Source organism: Bos mutus, chromosome 1, assembly GCF_027580195.1.
Source record: "Bos mutus isolate GX-2022 chromosome 1, NWIPB_WYAK_1.1, whole genome shotgun sequence".
Taxonomy (NCBI): Eukaryota; Metazoa; Chordata; class Mammalia; order Artiodactyla; family Bovidae; genus Bos; species Bos mutus.
Window position 1 is genome coordinate 114,555,906 of NC_091617.1, and position 7,717 is coordinate 114,563,622.

Sequence of the window (7,717 nt, forward strand, 5' to 3'; positions counted from 1 at the left end):
ACTATGCCCTACATGAAGGTGGTAAGCCAGTGCTATTTAATGCCTGTGCTGTGAAATGTGCAAGACAACAGAAGGGATTAACGGTGACTGGTTACAAGGTAGTTGGTAGTTGCTTCAGGAAGAGAAGAAAAGAAAAGGTGGGGCCATCAGGTTACTGAAACAAGGGACCATGATAGTTCAATGAGAAGCAGAATAATTCCCACATTAGCTGCCACAACAATATATCGCTCATTAGAGCTCCTAGGTAGTTTCAGAATTATTATTGGGTATTTCATAAATGAGTGTTAGTCTTAGGAAAGAGTATCCAAAAAATGTTTCCCAAAGGAACTCTTCATAGAAAGACTTTAAGGTAAGATCAATGGAAATTCAAGAAACTGTGAGAGTTGGCACCCTATAATTAAACAAATGTAATACTGGGTATCCATACATTCATATGCTAGAACCACTTACATTTTAAGGAAAATATCCAGTTTGGATAAAACAAAGAGGATGGACTAAGTAAGTTATATCATATGAGTCTTAGTCACAGAATTCCCTTTCCTTTCCTTCTCTCCCCTTTGCCCTTTCCTTTCTCCCACTCTCTTTCTCTGAAAGCTGACAAGGCCAATATATGACATATGCAAGTGGATAGCTGTAGCTGAAACGACGGTTCCAGACTCAGAGCTAATTTAGCCAGTCTCCACTTATCCTCTCACTTATTAGCATCTATGCTTCTTCCATGGAAACCTAAGAGCTGAATTGAAGATACTTTGAAGCCACTTTACTGAGTGTTCTATCAGATTAGAGCCCACAATTCTGTCAGTCAGATTATTCATTATGGTGGTGTAGTCATATTTTACAATGTCTGCTCATATCATAGTGCTTGCCTTTCTTTTAGAATTCCTTCCTGTGGTAGGCTATCATAATCATCTTTGTGCTATGTGGCTCTTCAATGTTTATTGTTATCAGTTGAAAGAAGAAACAATTAGCCTAAGAAAAGCCAGTCAGGTTTACCTCCTGGAAACATGTAACATAGGTCAAAGAAGCTACTTTGATCTAGACTGACCAATTGAGTGGAGATACCGAATGAGCCATGATGTGAGTATTTTTGACCATGGAGAGGAGAAAGGAAGAAAGAAAGGAGAATAATAAGCAAATACAGAGACAGGTGAGATTTCAGAACTCCTTAATCTCCTAATGGCTTTTGAGTTGCTAGTTTCTTCATGAGACATGAGTGCCTTGGCTTCTGTGATATTTTCTTGTATTTTTCAAACACACCTGTGGATATAAATTTATTTTACTTGAAACTAGGGGAATGGTCATGGACATGCAGGGTTAAGCTAAAGGAAGGTGTTCACAGAAATTAATCTAAAGCATTTGATATGCATTTCAGTATGTATAGAGAACCTTTAAAATGTGCCTATCCTTTGACATACATATATATATATTTTTTTTTCTACTTTAAGGATATTCCTTAAATTAATGACAAGTTAATACAAACATTTTTGCACAATTTCATACAACATTATATATAACAGCAAGAATGAAAAGTTAAAATCCAGAAGTAGACTAGTATTTAATAAAGAATAAGCAATTGTGTGGCCATTTCAAATGTTCTCTAAGAATACTTAATATAGACTGTCACATTACACAACGTCATTGTCCAAGTGAATACGTTTTAGAATTTTGCAGTACCCAGCATATACTTGTATACACTAATGACATACCAAAAATTAGACTGTGTTTTTAACCTTATATTACAGTTAAATAGAAAAGTGGTATTCACACAAAATTATGTCTTTGGTATGCTGCTGCTGTTGCTAAGTATCTTCAGTCATGTCAGACTCTGTGCGACGCCATAGACGGCAGCCCATCAGGCTCCCCCGTCCCTGGGATTCTCCAGGCAAGAACACTGGAGTGGGTTGCCATTTCCTTCTCCAATGCATGAAAGTGAAAAGTGAAAGTGAAGTCGCTCAGTTGTGTCTGACTCTTAGTGACCCCATGGACTGCAGCCTACCAGGCTCCTCCATCCATGGGATTTTCCAGGCAAGAGTACTGGAGTGGGGTGCCATTAGTTCAGTTCATTTCAGTCACTCAATCGTGTCCAACTCTTTGTGACCCCATGAGCTGCAGCATGCCAGGCCTCCCTGTCCAGCACCAACTCCCGGAGCCCAACCAAACTCATGTCCATTGAGTTGGTGATACCATCCAACCATCTCATACTCTGTTGTCCCCTTCTCCTCCTGCCCTCTATATTTTCCAGCATTAGGGTCTTTTCAAATGAGTCAGCTCTTCGCATCAGGTGGCCAAAATATTGGAGTTTCAGCTTCAACATCAGACCTTCCAATGAACACCCAGGACTGATCTCCTTTAGAATGGACTGGTTGGATCTCTTTTCTGTCCAAGGAACTCTCAAGAGTCTTCTCCAACACCACAGTTCAAAAGCATCAATTCTTCTGCTCTTTCTTCAGCTTTCTTTATAGTCCAACTCTCACATCCATACATGACCACTGGAAAAATCATAGCCTTGACTAGACAGACCTTTGTTGGCAGAGTAATGTCTCTGCTTTTGAATATGCTATCTAGGTTGGTCATAACTTTTCTTCCAATGAGTGTCTTTTAATTTCATGGCTGCAATCACCATCTGCCTTGATTTTGGAGCCCAGAAAAATGAAGTCAGCCATTGTTTCCACTGTTTCCCCGTCTATTTGCCATGAAGTGATGGGACCATATGCCATGATCTTAGTTTTCTGACTGTTGAGCTTTAAGCCAACTTTTTCACTCTCTTCTTTCACTTTCATCAAGATTCTTTTTAGTTCCTCTTCACTTTCTTCAATAACGGTGGTGTCATCTGCATATCTGAGGTTATTGATATTTCTCCCAGCAGTCTTGATTCCAGCTTGTGCTTCCTCCAGCCCAGCGTTTCTCATGATGTACTCTGCATATATGTTATATAAGCAGGGTGACCATATACAGCCTTGACATACTCCTTTGCCTATTTGGAACCAGTCTGTTGTTCTATCTTTGTATATTAGATCTTTGTTGTTATATCTTTGGTATAATCCCAAATATATTTCAATGAATGTATGCAGTATTTCTTTAGAAAGATTATAGATACATACATCAAATTGTAATAAACTATTTCTGAGTATTAGAAGCATGATTGATTTCAGAAATCCTTTTTGGTACTTTCCATTTTTTCTTTTATAATGAGAGCATATTGTTGTAATCAGAAGAGATTATAACTATCATTTTAATGCTCATATCTGTTGGTTTGTTAAAATAAACACCATACACTGTGTTTATAAACAATAAAATCTTCTATTATACCCCATATATGGTGTTCTCTCTTCATGTCATCATCCAAATTTCCCTCATCATATAGGGACACAATATCCAAATTACTCTTGTTTTATATGGACATAAGTCACTGGACTGGAGCCCACTTGAATCTAGTACAAACTCACTTTAACTTCATTAGATCTGCAAAGACTCTATTTCCAAATAAGGTCACATGCATAAGGAACTGGGCTAGAATTTCAGCATATCATGTTGGGCAACGTAATTCAACTGATAAAACTAGGTCTTAGAATTCTTCAAAAATTGCATTAAAAACACGGAGAACTTTCTTCCAGCTACCAGGATTTCACTTTATTGATTCCTCTGAATAAACAAGATTAATTTATAAAAGGAAGGTTAAAAAAAGTATAGTTTGGTTTGGACACACACTGTGCCTATCCAGATTTTCTTGAATATATCTCTCCTCATCAAGAGTTTCTTACTAGAAATGTACTATCTATATATCAAGTGTTAAAATTTATTTACTCACTTTTGAATTCATATTTATTAGCTGATCTTTTCTTCTACTAATATACTGTCTGGGACTTGGGTTAGGTGTTACATGCTTAATATCACTCCACTGTGCTGAAGAAACCTGTTTAAACAAATCACGATGCTGTGACACAGGACAGAGCACTGAGACAAAAACATTTTAAGCTTTTTTCCATTTAAAGTCAGGCTGATATTTACAAATGCAGGCAAACTACCGGTTGCTTCAACATCATTCTCCCACAAACCCTCTAAATCATACTCCGGATAAGAGCCCTGAAAATTCCAGCTTTCACAGTGACATTTGCATCTGCATATGGAATTCTCTCCTACACTGGTTGGCAGCTGGTTTAGCACTGAAGATTCATGTCCTGTTATTTTTCTTCAGCAAGACCAATAGTTCTTGATAATATTTCTCCCAACTCTGTAAACTTGGGTTATATTTTCTGTGTGTTAAATGAAAATATTTTATTTTTTTCATTTAAAATATCCAGAGCAGATTTAAAAGTTTTTTTGTATAAAAATGGAAAACAAGTAGATATTACATAATGGAATGATTATTTTTTTCTTATATTCTTTTATTTCCCCATTCTCTTAGACTGAGGACCTTAGGAAACAGAGTCTGAACCAAAATATATACACAAATATTCTTTGGCAGGGGTGGGATGTCTATGTGCAAAGTGAGAATGAAGGAAAAAAATGAAAAAGGGAAATGAGACAAGAAAAGGGAGTGGAAATGAATCCAGTTGCCTGTGATTTCACAAGAAAATGCAGTCAGTTGTTGAGTTATATGGGGTATCTCTGAACAAGTTTGATGCAATCACTTTATTTGCGAGCTATAGTTTGGGTAAAAGAATGAGTATTTCTTCTTATGGTTCCACTGTCTTTCATTGGTCAAGTCCACTTCAGGGGACGTGAATTCCCCACACTCTGATTGTACCACACAGGTCTCCCGCACAATCGATGGAGAAGTCAGAGCGTTACAGCTCCATCTGGCCAGTGGTTATCCTCAGGGTCTCTACTTATCAGTTGGGGACTTCTAGATCTATAGTGATCATGGCCATAGTTGGAATCTCCTGAAGTTGTGTTAGTCAGGCTAGGGCTGCTCAGACCAAGAACAAAGGCAAGTAGTTGAGGTCTAGAGAGTGGGGATCAAAGGAGCCTATTGGGCAGTGCATAAACGAATCTAGTGAATCAACACAGTTATGGATACCCTGTCCTATGAAACAACTGCTGATTTTTATAGCTGGGTTGATCTTTAAAAATCATGTAGTCCAAATGTGACTTCAATACATGAAAAGATATTTCCATTTTCAGTTAAAATAGAGTAGTCGGGACTGAACTTCCCTCCCAACTGAAATTATTTACCCCACAAAAGTGCAATATATATTTAAAAAGCCAAGAGTTTTCAAGACACTAGACATCAGACAATGGAAGACGGTGATACCTGAGAAATAGGAAGCAAAAAACATGAGCCCAGTGAACACTGCCACCTACTTCCATCAGACTTCCCAAGCTAAGGGAGAAAGACTCAGTAGGAGCTGAGCAGATTCTTTGTGTGAGGAGATGAAGCTATGAGTGTGGGTAGACTGAGGCAGTTAGAGTCTACAGTACTCAGTATCATAAGGAAGACAGCAGTACAAAAGCTCCAGAAATCTGGCAAAGATTCCTTTTCAGTATGCAGTTGGATACTACTAACACATGCATGATGCATGCTATGAGACTATACCCTGGATTGAAAGAACCACATAACAGAATTATTGTGAGTAACAGTGCCAACCAAGCACTCACATGAGACTGGGACTAACGCCTGTCTTGTGTGTGTGTGTGGGTGTGTTAGTTGCTCAGTCGGGTCCTACTCTTTGCGATCCCATGGACTGTAACCCATCAGACTCCTCTGGAATTCTCCAGGCAAGAATACTGGAGTGGGGTGCCATTCCCTTCTCCAGGGGATCTTCCCAACCTGGGGTTTAAACCAGGGTCTCCTGCATTGCAGGCAGATTGTTTACCATCTGAGCCACCGAGGACCACCAACCAAATTGGAAAAGCCTCATGATTCAACGGGCATTAGAGTGCACAAAAGAAACTTGCCTCTGTATTGGGAATATTTGGTCTTGATTAAATACTGCTCTGATTCTGCTTAACAAATGTAAAAGTGAGAACTGAAAGGAACAAACTGTTTGTAGGTAACTTATCTGCATGCATCATGGAACAAAGATCACAAATATTTATATAAAAGCCAAACTATCAAGAACTCAATAGGACAAAATTCACAATGATGAGGAAAATAACAAAAACTAAAGAATTACAGACTTGCAAAGAGGTAAGAAACATGAGCCATTTTAAGGAGAAAAGCTATAAACTGAAACTGATTTAGGATTGATATAGAAATTAAAATGACTAAATGAGGACATTAAGAGAGATATGGAACATATAAACACCTTCCAATCTGAGCTTCTAAATATAAAACCCTGGATGAGATTAACCAAATTACAAATTAAAAAAAAAAAAAGAGAACTTGAAGACAAGCAATAGAAACTATTCAAAATGAGACACTAAGAAAAAATATAAAAATAATAATAAATTTCAAGGAGTCAGTGATCCTTGGGATAATTTATGAGGGTCTACTAAAATGTAACTGGAATCTCTGAAGAAGTTTCAACTCTTTAAGGAAGAAAGTGGCTAAATTTTTTCAGAAATCTCAGTTCAGTGAACCCCAAAGTACAAGAAACATGAAGAAAACTATACCATGGCACACCACAATCAAATTGTTCAAAACCAGTGATAAAGAAAATAACAACCTTAAAACAGCCAGAGAAAAACACATTACATAAAGAGGAACAAAAATAAGAATGACAAAAGATTTCTCTGCAATAACAACAATAAAAACAATACAAATGAGAAGACAGTGGAACTCTGTCTTTAAATACTAAAAGAACAAAATACTTTCAAACTGAAATTTATACCCAGCAAGTATCTTTCAAAAGAAAGGTAAAACAATACCTGTCTAACATATATAAAATGAGAGAAATCATGACAAACAGACCTGCACTATAGGAAATGTTAAAAACAGTCTCAAACATAAGGAATGATATCAGATGGAAATATGAATTTACACAATGAATGAAAAGTTTTGAAAATAGTAAATTCTTGGGTATTTATGATTTGTAAAAATTATTTACAACTTAAAAATAACTATCTAAATAAAAATAATATCTATATATTGTGGGCTTTATAAAAATAAAATACGTGACAATAATTGCACAAAGGTGAAGAGGAAGAGAAATGAAAATATTGTAAAGTTCTTAAATCACAGGTGAAGAGAACGGGTTTAATATAATTTGAAATTAGTGATAAATAAGATGTTCACTCTAAATTCTCCAGAAATCACTGAAATAACAAAATAATTGTAGCTAGTATGCAAAGAAAGGATATAATATGGACTCATAAAGTAACATTTAACTAATTCAAAAAAGAGCAGAAAAAGAGACATATATATATATATATTTCTTCAGATTCTTTTCTCTCATAGATTATTATAAAATACTGAATATAGCTCTTTGTTCATTGCTGAGAGAAATGAAAGAATGTGTAAATAAATGATAAACTATATTCATGGGTTTAAAGCCTTGATTTTGTTAAGATGTCAATTCTAATTAATACATATGTGAATACATATATGCATATATATGCTAATAGACATACATAGTCACTCAATGCAATCTCAATAAAAATTCCAACAGGCATTTTCTTGAATAAAAACTAACAAATTAATTTTGAAACTCATCATGAAATGCAGAGAAGCAAGAACAAGAAAAATGACTTTGAAGAAGAGAAAATTTGGAGAACTAATACTACCTAGTTTTAATATTTATTAGAAAGCTAATAATAAAAAATGGTAGTCATTGTC